Genomic DNA, 14,851 nt, shown 5'->3' with positions numbered 1-14,851 from the left:
TTCAGAATTGCTATGTCTTCAGAGGGAAGATGAACGAAGATCCAAACACATATTTAATAGACTTCGAGGAGATTATGAACACCTTTTAATACAATAGTGTATCACAAAATGTGGTGTATTTAAGGGCATTCCCCTTCACACTCAAAGATGATGCAAAACAGTGGCTTCGAAGCTTACCCACGGGATCGATTAGAACATGGGAGGAGATGACCAGAAAATTCCTTGATATATATTTCTCCTCAGCTAAAATGGGCAAGTTTAGAAGAGAAATCCATAACTCCTGCCAGAAAGAGACTGAGACTATTTTTGAAGCATAGGAGAGGTTTAAGGAGATAGTTAAAAAGTGTCAACATAGTGGAATCGAACTCTGGATGCAACTCCAGGACTTTTGGGATGGATTAACACCTGCCTCATGTAGAACATTGAGCAATGCAGCTAGAGGCCCTTTGATGAAGAAGACTCTAGAGGAGATAGTTGTAATTCTTGATGAGTTATCTGAAGATGCTAATCAGTGGACCTCTGAGAGTGCTGAAAGAAGAAGATCAACTGGTGTTCACCAAGTTGATGCTAACACATCTGTGCAGGTAAAGCTTGATATTATGGCTAAAGAAATAAGGAAGTTGACCTTAGCCTCGATACAAAATGATCCTCATGCAGCTTGTGATATATGATAAAGAGGACACCCTACTCCTAAGTGTCAAGCCTCAATTGAGGAAGTAAATACTGTGGGATACTACAATTTCAACGCAATGGGTCAGAGGCACCCCGGATTTTTATGGAGTTCACCTCGAGGTATTGTGAATGCTTGGCAACAAAATAACTCTAGACCCCAGGGACAAGGAGCTCCAACATACCAAAATCAGCAGGGGCAATAATTTCAGCCTCAACAGCCCATTCAGCCTGGTCTAGAGGATCTAATGAAGGCCTTTATTATCAAGATGGATGAGAGGCTGGACGCCCATTGAGCAGCTATCAAAGAGTTGGTCACATTTTGATGGTCACATCTTTTTGAAACCTGGAGAGACAAGTGGGGCAGATTATAACAATATTATCTGAGAGGGCTCCAGGAACTCTTCCAGCTGATACTGAGAGAAATTCCAAAAAAATAGTGAATGTTGTAACTCTGAGAAGTGGGAAAGTGTTAAAAGATCCCACCCCGATCCAAAATGATATGAAACTTGAAAAAGAAAGTGGGGAGCAGCTAAAGAATTGATAAAAAGAAGAAGGTCCAGGTGAAAGCTAAGAAAAAGAATAAGGGGGAAACTTCGAGGTAGGAGGAACATGAGGAGAGTGAGCATATGCTTGCTCTACCTTTCCCTCAAAAGCTATATAGAGAAAAGCTGGACAAGCAGTTTGGGAGTTTTCTGGATGTGCTGAAACAAGTTCATGTAAATTTACCATTCACAGAAGTTCTCTCACAAATGCCTGCTTATGCCAAATTCTTGAAGAAGATCCTGAAGAAGAAGAGGAAGATAGAAGAGACCTCAGTGGTCAAGATCATAGATCATTGCAGCGCAATATTGCAAAATAAACTCCCACAAAAGTATGGAGATCCGGGGAGTTTTACTATACCTTTTTCTTTAGGAACTATTAATTTTGATAAGTCTTTATGTGATTCTGATGCCTTAATTAATCTAATGCCTCTGTCTATTTACAGAAAATTTGGAGATGGATATTAGAGAGATAGGGTGTGTCCCAATATCTTTGTAGCTGGCAGACCAAATGACTATAACACCCGAGGGGATTGTGGAAGATGTGTTAGTTCGGGTGGATAAGTTCGTATTTCATATAGACTTTATAGTGGTGAATATGGAGGAGAACAAGGAGGTCTCCCTCATCCTAGGAAGACCATTCTTAGCGACGGGTAGAGTAATATTGGATATACATAAGAGGAAACTTATGCTTAGAGTGGGTGAGGAGACTGTGACTTTTGAGATGAACGTAGAAAAGGGGGCACAAAAGGATAAACCAGCTACGAGTGTTGAGTGGAAAGTGAGGGCTCGAAAGAGAAGGTTGCAGTGAGCGAGAAAGATAAGGGTGGGGTGTACCCCAAGAAGGCCGAGAAGAAGCTGTCTGCATGGATGTGTGCATTAGTTCTAGCACGGGGAATGGAGCCCGACTTCGACTAGATATTCAGGAAAGTTTTCTTTACCTTATACTTTTTAATTGTGTGTCATGGGGACATGCCATAACTTAAAGTGTGGGGTGGAGGATATGTTGTATGTATGTATGTATATTAGTTTTTTCTTTTTGCTTAGTTGAGATAGAAAATTTTGAAAGAAAAAACATAAAATTTTTAAAATTTTTGATTTTCCCCTATGATGGATACTATTGAATAGGTTTCTTGAGGGATTAAAGTCGAAAGAAAAAGGCAAAAATATTTTCTTTTGTTAGGTAGTGTAACAAGTCCCCCTTGATTTTTCTTTGTGCCGCAGTTCTTTTCTAAGAGTTTTGTTTGAACCGGGTGTAGTTAGTTTTTATTTTGTAGAGTAGTAGAAAACCTTGTGTTGTGATGTGAATTGAAGGCAATATCTCTTGAATTTATTATACCTTGAGAATAGTAAGTGTTTTAGTTGCAACGCTTAGGCTCAGTTTTTTACTCTTGTATAAGTACCTTAAATTGTATGATCTTAACTTTGCTTAACTGCTTTGACTAGAGTGTCTTGATGGTCCAATCCTGAGTAAGTTATGTGCCATGTCTGTGTGAGGTTTAGTGATATTCTGTGCATTGTATTTGATGTCTAAAACTTGCACCGTGTGTTTGCAACGCGAAATAGTAGTTTTATTCAGTCTTGAAAGGGATATAGGCATTTCTTTGTTGAGCCAGATATATGCTTTTGCCCACCTAATTATTATGTATCGTAGTTAACTCCTTTGAGAATGTAAGCCTTTTTCTTTGGCAACAACATTACAAGCCCTAACCATTTGTTTGAATTGACCATCTATTTGAACCTTTTACCTCTCGTGAGCACTTGAATTTATTATGAATTTTGTAAAAGTTGAAGTGTGGGTGACTGGTTTGGCTTTTGAGTGGAACTATTGAAATATGTAGAAAGGTACAATGTTTTGAAAAAGTAAGAGCCACTTGAATTCAAAAAGAAAATAATAATAATAAGTGTATGGTTGTGAAAAATATTCCATAATAGTGGTGACTCTTGGTGTAATTGTACTTAAAGAAGTAGGGAGTTAATGTATATTGATGTGAAGGTGGAGTTTTGGTTTGACATAAGTGTGGGGTTTTGAATGGCTAAATATATATATTAAAGTGCTTAGGGAGGTGTAGTCACTCTTACATCTAAATATATCCTACCCATCCCGTAGCCTACATTACAACCAATTAAAATCCTACTTTATTCTTGACTAAATGAGCTCATTTAGTAGAGTAGTACACTACGGGCAAGCCTATGGTACGTCTTCTGTGACATATGAATGTTATTTCTGAGAGTGAGTGAATTCTTTCTATCTTGAGTTCCTAATTGTTCTTAAATTTCATTGTGCGGAACTACTCTCTATTGTTGTGTGAGGGCACTTGATTTATGAAGGAAAAGTAATGTCGTTGACCTCTATGTTAGAGTAAGTGAGCGGGTTGTAAAAAATGCATGGTGCTTTTGAGTCAAAATTTGAGGCTAGGATGTTACGGTATTGTGCTTATTCTGTTTTAAATATTTTTAGTGTGATGAGTTATGTGAGTGGTTGAAAAAGGTCGTGTCTATGTGAAGTGTAGTTTGATTGCTCGAGGACGAGCAATGGTTTAAGTGTGGGGTGTTGATGGTAGGCTTTAATTACGTATTTTAGTCGCTTATTGCACTCTAATTTACTGCACTTTATTATTTTTTTAGCTTTAATTGATAGTGTTTTGCACTTATTGTGTGTTTTATGACTTGTAGGAGTGATTTCGAGCTATGTAGAAGTTATGAAATGAATTCGAGCTATTTGGAGCTTTGAAGTCTGAGTAAAAGCCCAAGGGATTAAGCCAGGATCGTATTTGGGGGTCAAGGACCAAGTCTGGACGTCAAAATGCAAGCAAAAAGCAACACTCTGAGAAAATCCTACAGCTGCGCTATGTGGTTGCACCGCGGCTGCCTAAATCCTGTTGCCTGACAGATGTTGAGCTCTCTAAAAATCCCCACTAATGCCCTACGTGGTGCGTCGCCCCATGTGGCGGCCCCGTGCAATTTTTACAGATTTATTTTCCTATTTCAGCTAGGAGAAGGTGGTTTCGTCTCGGCCTGACCCTACTTGGTATAATTACATGGGAAAACATTATTTTCTAGACTTTTGATACATATTCGACCTAAGGAGGCTAAGGAGGAGTTGGAAGAACACGAGCACAAGGATTTCATCATTTCTTCCTCACTCAAGACCCGAGTTTGGATTGAATTTATGTTTTCCTATACTTCAATTATATTTGTGATGAATTGCTCCATATCTATGGAGTAGTTCTCTTAAGGGTTTGATGGATTTGGTGTATTGATGAATGTTTTTTGATTATAACTCTAGTTTTATTGTCACGACCCAGAATTTCTACCGTCGGGACCGCGATGACGCCTAACAGTTCACTTTCTAGGCAAGCCAATGTTAGAGAATCATTAAACCAATCCTTATTTCCATTCAGTAAATAACAATAATTAGCTAAGATGAAATATAGTGTGTGCGGAATAATATAAAAATTGTATTAATTACTACCACCCGGATCTGGAGTCACAATTCACGAGCATTCTAGAATTCACTACAAGTAATAGTCTGAAAGAAATGCAACTGTTTGGATGAAAAAAACAGTAAAACAGAAAAGATAGACGGGGACTTCAAGGTCTGTGAACGCCTACAGATCTACCTTGAGTCTCCGGATTGCGGGTCCAACAACTAAAATCTTGATCAACCCGAGCCGGTACCAAAATCTGCACAGAAAGTGCAGAGTGAAGTATCAGTACAACCGACCCCATGTACTGGTAAGTGTCGAGCCTAACCTCGATGAAGTAGTGATGAGGCTAAGGCAAGGCACCTAGAAATCAACCTGTACAATTTAAAAGTGTATATACTAATAACATTAATGAAGAGCTAGACAGGAAATAACGGGAGGGAAAAACATGCTGGGGGGAAATATGAGATGAAGAACTACAGCAGAATGGTAATCGGAACAGTCAATATACTATGAATCAACAGGAATAATAAGTATAGTAAAGGACAAATGCACGGCATCACCCTTCGTGCTTTTACTCTCAAACTCACCATAAAGTCAATAGAAACGGTACGACATCACCCTTCGTACATTAACTCTTATATCATGGCACGACATCACCCTTCGTGCATTAACACTCACAATATGGCACGGCATCACCCTTCGTGCATTAACACTCACAATATGGCACGACATCACCATTCGTGCATTAACACTCTCCCTTACCATAATACAATGAAAATTAACAACAGGGAGATAGAATAATATGTGCAAGCCTTACTTTAACATTTGGTTCCACAATATCAATCTCAACTTTGAAATAAATACTCAATTTTCACCAGGAGATCCGTAAACATGATAACGACGATAAATTTAACAACACTAGTCGAAACACGTAGCAATTAGGCATAGGAAAAGACAATATGAGAGAAACGGAAATAAAATCGGGAAAACAGGTAAATTGGCGGCGCATAAGTACTCGTAACCTCACATATACGCTGCTCACCTGAATTTCACATAGCAAATAATCGGAGGTTCCTAATTCCCTCAAGTTAGGGTTAGACACAACACTTACCTCGCTCCGAAGGACACTTAATACTCAATCACAGCCTTTTCTCTAGAGTTCACCTCCAAACCACTCGTATCTATTCAAAAATGACTCGATAATATCAAATATTGCTAAAGAAATCAATTATATTGCATAAATTTAGATTTTCCAAATTTTCCTCCAAAAGGTCAAAAATCGACCCCGGGCCTGCTTGGTCAAAACTCGAGGTTCGGACCAAAATCCATTTACCTATTCACCCCCGAGCCTGGATATATAATTGGTTTTGGAATCCGACCTCAATTTGAGGTCTAAATTCCCAAATTTACGAAATCCCTAGTTTCTACCCAAACACCTAATTCTACCATGAAAATTCTAGATTTTAGGTTGAAAATTTATGAAATGAAATGGGTAATTGAAAGAAAATGGTTTAGAATAACTTACCAACACTTTGGGGAAGAACATACCTCTTGAAAATTGCCTCTAGCCCGTTTGGTTTTTGAGAAAATGATTTTATTGCTTAAGTCCCGTTTTGATTCTGTTTTAAGTGTTGGGCGACAGTGTTCATCGCGTTCGCAAGAACACTGTCGCGTTTGCGAAGAGTATAGGCTGCCAAGCCTTCGCGTTCGCGAAGGATACTCCCCCTGGCCTTCGCGTTCGCGAGACCATGCTCTCGTTCACAAGACCATGCTCGCGTTCGCGATAAAGGATCACTAACTCTCCCCCAGGTGTGCCTAACACTACGTGTTCGCGAAGGGTAACGCCCCCATCACTTTGCGTTCGCGACCAAGCTTCGCGTTCGCGAAGAATAAAATTCCAACCTGACCAGCTTACTCTTCGCGTTCGCGAGAGTACCTTGGCGAACGCGAAGAAGGACATGCCAGAACACCTGCTGCAGCAAAATACCAGATTTTTCAAAGTCCAAAATATCCCGTGGCCTATCAGAAACTCACCCGAGCCCTCGGGGCTCCAAACCAAACATGTACACAAGTCTAAAAATATCATACGAACTTGCTCGCGCGATCAAATCGCCAAAATTACACCTAGAACTACGAATTTAGCACAAAATCAAATGAAATTCTCAAGAACATTTTAAAATTTCTATTTTCTCAACTGAACGTCCGAACCACGTCAAACCAACTCCGTTTCTCACCAAATTTCATAGATAAGTCATAAATATTATATTGGACCTATACCGGGCTCCGGAACCAAAATACGGACCCGGTATCAACAAGGCCAAACATCAACTAATTCTTAAAAATAAATAAATTTTCAGACTTTTAATTTTCATCAAAAATTCATAACTCGATCTAGGGACCTTCGAATTTGATTCCGGGCATATGCCCAAATCTCGTATTTCATTACGGACCCACCGGGACCGTCAAAACACGGGTCCGGGTCCATTTACTCAAAATGTTGACCGAAGTCAACTAAATTCAACTTTTAAGGCAAAAATTCTTATTTTCTTTAATTTTTAACATAAAAATTTTCCAGAAACACGCCCGGACTGCGCATGCAAATCGAGGAAGGTAAAAATGAGATTTTAAGGCTTAAGAGTGTAGAATCAAGTTTTAAAACATAAGATGACCTTTTGGGTCATCACATTTATGTATTGAAGCATTTTTGGATGATTTAATTGTTGCATCTATATTCACTTGTTCATGTAATCGAGAGAGGCATAACTTGTGATATCTTTGCATTATATTGTTGGTTGAGTTCATGGATTCTTCTAAGTAATCGAGAGAGGCTAGTTGAATCATCGATTAAACCTAGTTAGGAGAATAATCGAAAGAGGTTTTCCTAAAGACCAATCCACTACGCATTCTTGCATATCTTCACGTGCTTAAATTGGTTCATCTTGTGAGTTTAAGACTTAATCGAGAGAGGAGTTTTTGCTGAATGTTTAAACTAATAATTGAGTGAATTTGAGAGACTCACTTAAACATTAGGAGTGAATTACCTAGATTTAGATCCTAAACAATTATCTTGCACCTATCCTATCAAAACCCTATCTTCTCCCATTGATAACTTTCTTTGCTTGTTCCTTGTTTCGATTGTCATTAGTCAATAACTTTAGACTCTTAGTTAATTTTAGTTAGAAATCATTTAAAACTAAATCGCTGATCATCTTGGATAGCAACCAAGCTAGAAAGTACGAGAAGACTATTTAAATCCAATCTGTGAGGATACGATATTATACTATACTATATTTGATTAGCGAGCATAATTTAGGTGTGTGTTTCGAGCTCGTCAATCCTATTCTACACACTCATAGAAATCATGCCTATAGGAATCACACACACTTCACTTAACTCGTCTAATACTTGTACACTATTCAAAGCATGTTAGTTCAAGTATTTTCTATACCTGTTTCCATGTCTACTATTGTGCGCTCTTATACAGCATGCCTATAGGAATCAAACGTCTTGCTTAATTATTAGACAACATGCCTATAGGATGCAATAACATATGCTTTGTTAATCTAGATACTATGCCTATAGGACTCCAACTAATCAATCGGTCAATCTTTTCTATTACTTTTAGTACACTATTCATCTAGATATCATGACTATAGGATCTTAATCAACTAATCAATTACTTTTGTTGCTTTATTACATTGACACACTTAGATGACATGCCTATTGGGATAAACTATTATTAAATCAATTTCAATTGTCAACTGTTAGAAATCCTGCTCATTGGATACTGTTATTCGTCTTAGACAGTATGTTTATAAAAATCAGCGTTGTTAATCCCGAGTTGTCAAGCAGTGTACCATCTCATCATGCAAACAATTAGAGATCATGCCTATAGGACCTGCAATGCCTTTAATCTGCTTATGCATTAGTATAAAGCTGCAGTACTTCTTATACGATACTGGAAATCAGAATCACATAGAAACCATATCTATAGGACTTAACGACTCTAATGCGTCTTAATTCTAAAAACTGTCTACTGCCTAATCTGTCGCGTGCATTTGTTGTTTATGTGTGAAGATTAGCTTGAGCCTTTTATTGTCTTTATGTGAAGTCCTATATGTTTTGATTGTGCGCTAGTTTTATCATTTTTGAGCATCCTAAGTAGAGTCTAGAACCACCTAATAGTAGGTCCACACCCTCTTGGACCATAGGCATGGGACGGGTAGTGCATGCATAGGACACGACCTAGAATTGAATTGGAGCGCTTTTAGGTAAACAACTTTAACATAGTAATGGGGTAGCATGAGATGATAGTCAGTGCCCGCTGAATAATATGAGCAACCCTACCCTAAGGGAGTTGCAAAGTATTATCTATGTTGCACGGGGTGATCCTTTAGGCTAAAAAAAAATTAGGACCCCCCTTCTTTTATATGTTTATTGGTCATCAAATATAGACTAATCAAGTTGTACTGTATAACCTCTAAAGACTTGTTTTAATAATCTATATAGTTTAACTGTTGTCCGATTTTCCTTACACTTGTTTACAATAGAACCTTTAAATTCTTTGTTTTCCCTTGCTTATATGATCACATAGGACAGTTATAATTTATAATCTGCATAGTGTAAACTTCGGTCGGGACCCACAATTTTGGACCTCGAAGAGTGCCTAACACCTTCTCTTCGAGGTAATTTGAGCCCTTACCCGATCTTTGGTGGTAAGGACTAGTTAAAACAGAATTATTTGCAAATAGGTGCCCTAGCGCACCTCAAAATTGTTAGATGGCGACTCTTCTCTTTTAATACCTATTTAAAAGAGTTGTCACACGTCGAAATCCGCTTTCGCGAGAAAACGGAGCGCGACAACATGGCGACTCTGCTGGGGATTTGCACTTAGGCTCTTACCATAACGAAGTTGACTTATGTGGATTATTGATTATATGTACATCCCTTCCCTTATTTTCCTTTATTTGTTTAAATTGCTATGACATGCACATCCCTTCCATGTTTCCCTTTATTAGTCTAAATTGCTATGACATGGACATCCCCTCCCTGTTTCCTTTTATTGTTTTGGGATGTACGTCTTTCCTTCGTTTCCTTCATCTTGTCCAGGACTGCTATATCATGTCTCTCCTATCCCCCTTTCCTTATTTGCTTCATTACGCTCTCGCACATTTTCATGAGTTAAACTGACTTCTCTTTTTTGTCTTTCTTTTCTTTTCTCTTCTTCCTCCTATTCATCTTTACCATATCATTTACTGTTTTTATGCACTTTATCATACAAATACTTGGCAACGTGTTACTATTTCTGCATAAAGCATGCTCTACATCATACTCCATTTGTGCTTATTATCAACATAGCGACATTTGATGAGTGTCCGCGCTTTCCTGAAAATACCCTTTTAAACTAGAAAGACTTATTTGCGGTAGACTAATCGATCACCGGTGCATTCTACGGTCCCATGCCTTTCCCTCTCAAGTTATCCACTTGAGAGTACGGGTCTAGACCTTTCTAGAAATCACACTCCGATTTAAAATGTGCATGCATCATGCTAAACCTAGTACGGATTGAGACGTCATTGACGTATCAACCCGCTTAGATGAACCTTGTCCAAAGTCCAACGGGATTTCCATAATCCCAAAGGACACCATCAAATTATGTGCATTTCTTGGAGAAAATTTGCCAACATGTTGATCATTACTGCGTAAATAGCCGAATCTGGAGGGGGAAAGGGCTAACTTTTATTTGTTTACAGAAAATGAAACACAAAATCCACAGGTTCGGTATAGTCCAAAATATCCCGCCTTTGCTAATTGATTGGTCGAAAGACATTGTATCTTGTGACAGAAACCATGTGAGGAGAGTACTTGGTGACCTACCATCTTTGCTAAACATTCGACCAAACAAGGAACTGATCGAGGCTGCTACCATGTTCTGGGATGAGAAGAGAGCTATTTTTCGATTTGGCAATATAGAAATGACTCCTCTCCCGGAAGAAATAGAGGGTTTCGCCAAGTTACTATGGGATATGTAAGGATCCGACCGGTTGTTTTGAGTGTATTAGCCCCGATCTCCTATTTATTGCCTCTTTTGTGCTATATTGTAGTTACATGACCCGCCGGGGTATTTGGTTTTGGTTTCGGGAGAGTTTCGGAGTGATATGAGACATATAGTCCTTAAGTTGGAAGTTTAAGTCGTAGGAGTTGATCGTAGGTTGACTTGTGTGAAGACAACTCCGAAATAGAGTTTTGATGGTTCCAATAGCTTCGTAAAGTTATTTGGGTCTTAGGAGCGTGCTCGGATGTTGATTTGGAGGCCCGTAGGTCGTTTCGACGTAAATTGGCGAAAATTGGAAAATTGGAAGATTTTTGGAAAGTTTGACCAGGAGTGAAATTTTGATATCGGGGTCGAATTTCGATTCTGGAAGTTGGAATAGTTGGCTCAGACTGTCTTCAGCTATGGAGATCCAGAGTTTTCCATGTTTGGCAGGGTATTACCGTTGATTTCTATTGCAGCACCTATGACTAGATTGACCTAGAACGGTGCTCCGTTCAGGTGGACCAAGGAGTGTGAGGAGAGCTTTCAAAAGCTCAATATAGCCTTGACTACAGCCCCAGTATTGGTGTTTCCCTCGGGTTCGGGGTCTTATACTATGATGCATCGCGTATTGGTCTCGGTGCGGTTTTGATGCAAGACAGTAGGGTGATTTCCTATGCGTCTAGACAACTGAAGGTGCATGAGAAGAACTATCATGTCCAAGACCTCGAGCTAGCAGCTAATGTTCATGCCTTGAAGAACTGGCTGCACTATTTGTACAGTGTCCCTTGTGAGGTCTGCACCGACCACCATAGTTTACAACATCTGTTCAAACAGAAGGATCTTAACTTGCAGTAGCGGAGGTGGTTAGAGTTGCTTAAGGACTATGATATCACCATTCTATATCTTTCCGGGAAGGCCAATGTGGTGGCCGATGCCTTGAGTCATAAGACGGAGAGTTTGGGTAGCTTAGCATATCTACCGGTAGCAGAGAGACCATTAGCCTTGGATGTTCAGGACTTGGCCAGCCAATTTTTTAGATTGTACGTTTCTGAGCCAAGCCGAGTTTTGGCTTGTGTGGTTTCTCGGTCCTCTCTCTATGATCATATCAGAGAGCGTCAGTATGATGACCCTCATCTGCTTGTCCCCAAGGACACAGTTCATCACGGTGATGCCAAGGAGGTCACTATTGGATATGACGGTGTATTACGGATGCAGGACAGGATATGTGTGCCCAATGTAGATGGCTTGCGTGAGTTAATTCTCTAGGAGGGTCACAGTTTGCGGTACTCCATTCATCCATGTGCCGTGAAGATGTATCAGGGCTTGAGGCAACACTATTGGTGAAGGCGGATGAAGAAAGACATAGTTGAATATATAGCCCGGTGCCTAAACTGTCAGCAGTTGAAGTATGCGCATCAGCGGCCTGGTGGATTGCTTCAGAGGTTAGAAATCCCAGAGTGGAAATGGGAGCGGATCAATATGGATTTTGTTGTTGGACTCCCACAGACACAGAGGAAGTTCGATGCAGTTTGGGTGATTGTGGATAGATTGACCAAGTCAACTCATTTCATTCTAGTGGTGACTACCTACTCTTCAGAGCAGCTGGCTCAGGTTTATATTCACGAGATTATCAGGCTTCATGGCATACCAGTAAATATCATCTCCGGCCGGGGTACGCAATTTACATCATGGTTCTGGAGGGCCGTACAACATGAGTTGGGCACGCGGGTGGAGTTGAGTACAACATTTCACCCTCAGATAGACGGGCAGTCCGAGCGCACTATTTAGATATTGGAGGATATGCTTCGTGCGTGTGTGATGGAGTTTGGGAGTTCTTGGGATCAGTTCTTGTTGCTTGCGGAGTTTTCCTACAACAATAGTTATCAGTCGAGCATTCAGATGGCCCCGTATGAGGCTTTATGTGGGAAGAGGTGCCGGTCTCCAGTGGGTTGGTTTGAGCCAGGTGAGGCTAGGCTATTGGGTACAGACTTGGTTCAAGATGCTTTGGAAAAGGTTAAATTGATTCAGTATTGACTTCATACATCCCAATCCAGACAGAAGAGTTATGCGGATTGGAAGGTTCGTGACGTTGCATTTTTGGTTGGGGAGCGGGTCCTTCTTCAGGTTTTGCCCATGAAGGGTGTTATGAGATTCGGGAAGAAGGGCAAGATGAGCCATAGGTATATCGAAACTTTTGAGATTCTTGAGAGGGTTGGAGAGGAGGCCTACAGACTTGCACTACCACCTAGTCTAGCTACAGTTCATCCAGTGTTCCATGTTTCTATGCTCCGGAAGTATCATGGCAATCCGTCTCATTTGTTAGACTTCAGCTCAGTCCAGTTGGACAAGAATTTATCTTATGTTGAGGAGCCGGTAGCCATTTTGGACAGGCAGGTTCGAAAGTTGAGGTCAAAGAACATTGCTTAAGTGAAGGTTAAGTAGAGGGGTCATCCAGTTGAGGAGGTGAGTTGGGAGACCGAGCATGATATGAATAGCCGTTATCCTCAACTTTTCACCACTTCAAGTATGTCTCTATACTCGTCTGAGGATGAACGTTTATTTTAAGAGGGGGAGAATGTAACGACCCGGCCAGTTGTTTTGAGTGTATTAGCCCCGATCCCCTATTTATTGCCTCCTCTATGCTATATTGTAGTTACATGACTCTCCGGGGTGTTTGGTTTTGGGTTTGGGAGAGTTTCGGAGTGATATGGGACACATAGTCCCTAAGTTGGAAGTTTAAGTCGTAGGAGTTGACCGTAGGTTGACGTGTGTGAAGACGACTATGGAATGGAGTTTTAATAGTTCCAATAACTTTTTAGAGTGATTTTGGTCTTATGAGCGTGTTCAGCTATTGATTTGGAGGTCCGTTGGTCGTTTCGGCATAAATTGGCGAAAGTTGGAAAATTTGAAGATTTTTTGAAAAGTTTGACACTAAGTGGACTTTTGATATCAGGGTGGGATTTCGATTCTGGAAGTTAGAATAGGTCCGTAATGTCAATTATGACTTTTGTCAAAATCTTGGGTTAATCCTAGTTGTTTTGGTATGAATCGGTGTTTGTTTTGGAATTCGAAAGTTCATAAGTTCTTAGGCTTGAATCGATGTGCGCTTCGTGATTCTAGTGTTGTTTGATGTGATTTTACGCTTCGAGCTTGTTCGTATGATGTTTCAGGACTTGTTGGTATGCTTGGTTGAGGTCCGAGGGGCCTCGGGTGTGATTCGAACCGTGTTCGTTGCATTTCAGAACTTTGAAGAACTGCTGAAGTTGCTAAATTTGCTGATGTCTGGTTTCCTGCATCGCGTTCGCGAGAGAGGTCTCGTGTTCGCGAGAGATGTCTCGCTTTTGCGAAGGGTACCTGGGAATTAGGTGAGATTTGTTCTTTGCATTCGCGAATAAGGCCACGCATTCACGAAGAAGAGAAACAGGCTGGGGGGACCTCACGCGTTGGTCTACGCGTTCACGAGAAGGGAATCACGATCCTGAAGCTGGAGGACCTTGTTCACCGCGTTCGCGAGTGGAACCTCGCTTTCGCGTAAGAGGAAAAATTGGGCTGTAATATTTGTGATTCGCGAACGTGAGGCAATTTCCTCGTTCGCGAAGAAGGAATCGCCGGGCAGTAGACTTAAGTTCAAAATCGAGGGTTTATTTCATATTTCGCACTTTGGACTTAATTGAGTTGCTTTAACATGTTGTAGTCATCGTACCTAGTCTAACTTCACATGTCTACTTGTTTTATGGCTTATGTGCAACTTGTACTACATGTTTAGTTGAATTACTTGCTTTCTTAAATTCCATATTTATTATTTAAACTGTGGGATTCTTTACTTGAAATTTGCTATCCTTGAAATACCTTGCTGTTGAGTTTGGTGTTGAATTGCAAAGGCCGTGGTTTCTATTGAGGCAAAGTGTAAGTTGTGAAATATCATCTTATTGAGTTGTTATGTCTTGGTATTTGTTTTATTATTGAGATGATTGTGTGGTTGTTTGCACGAGGTTTCTGTTGTGCTGTTGTTAGTATTTGCATGAGATTTCTGTCGTGCCGTTGTGATTATTGATACGCATGCGGTGGTATAAGGTATGGGTATTGAAACGCATGCGGTGAGATAAGGTGGTCTTGATACGCGTGGCTAGTAGGAGAACTATCAGAAGCCGTGCGGTGTGATAAGTTGGGCT

General features: G+C 40.2%; 1 non-coding gene across 1 annotated transcript; it reads right to left on the bottom strand.

The window, feature by feature from the left end:
- Nucleotides 1-254: 254 nt before the first annotated feature.
- Nucleotides 255-361, bottom strand: LOC117277254 (small nucleolar RNA R71). Its single transcript, XR_004507526.1, has one exon. It is a non-coding gene; the product is annotated as a small nucleolar RNA R71 (small nucleolar RNA).
- Nucleotides 362-14,851: the final 14,490 nt, after the last annotated feature.

The sequence above is a fragment of the Nicotiana tomentosiformis genome, chromosome 2 (genome assembly GCF_000390325.3).
Source record: "Nicotiana tomentosiformis chromosome 2, ASM39032v3, whole genome shotgun sequence".
In the NCBI taxonomy this organism is placed as follows: domain Eukaryota; kingdom Viridiplantae; phylum Streptophyta; class Magnoliopsida; order Solanales; family Solanaceae; genus Nicotiana; species Nicotiana tomentosiformis.
Note: the sequence above shows the minus strand (reverse complement) of the source record. Positions and strands in the feature narration are given on the sequence as shown.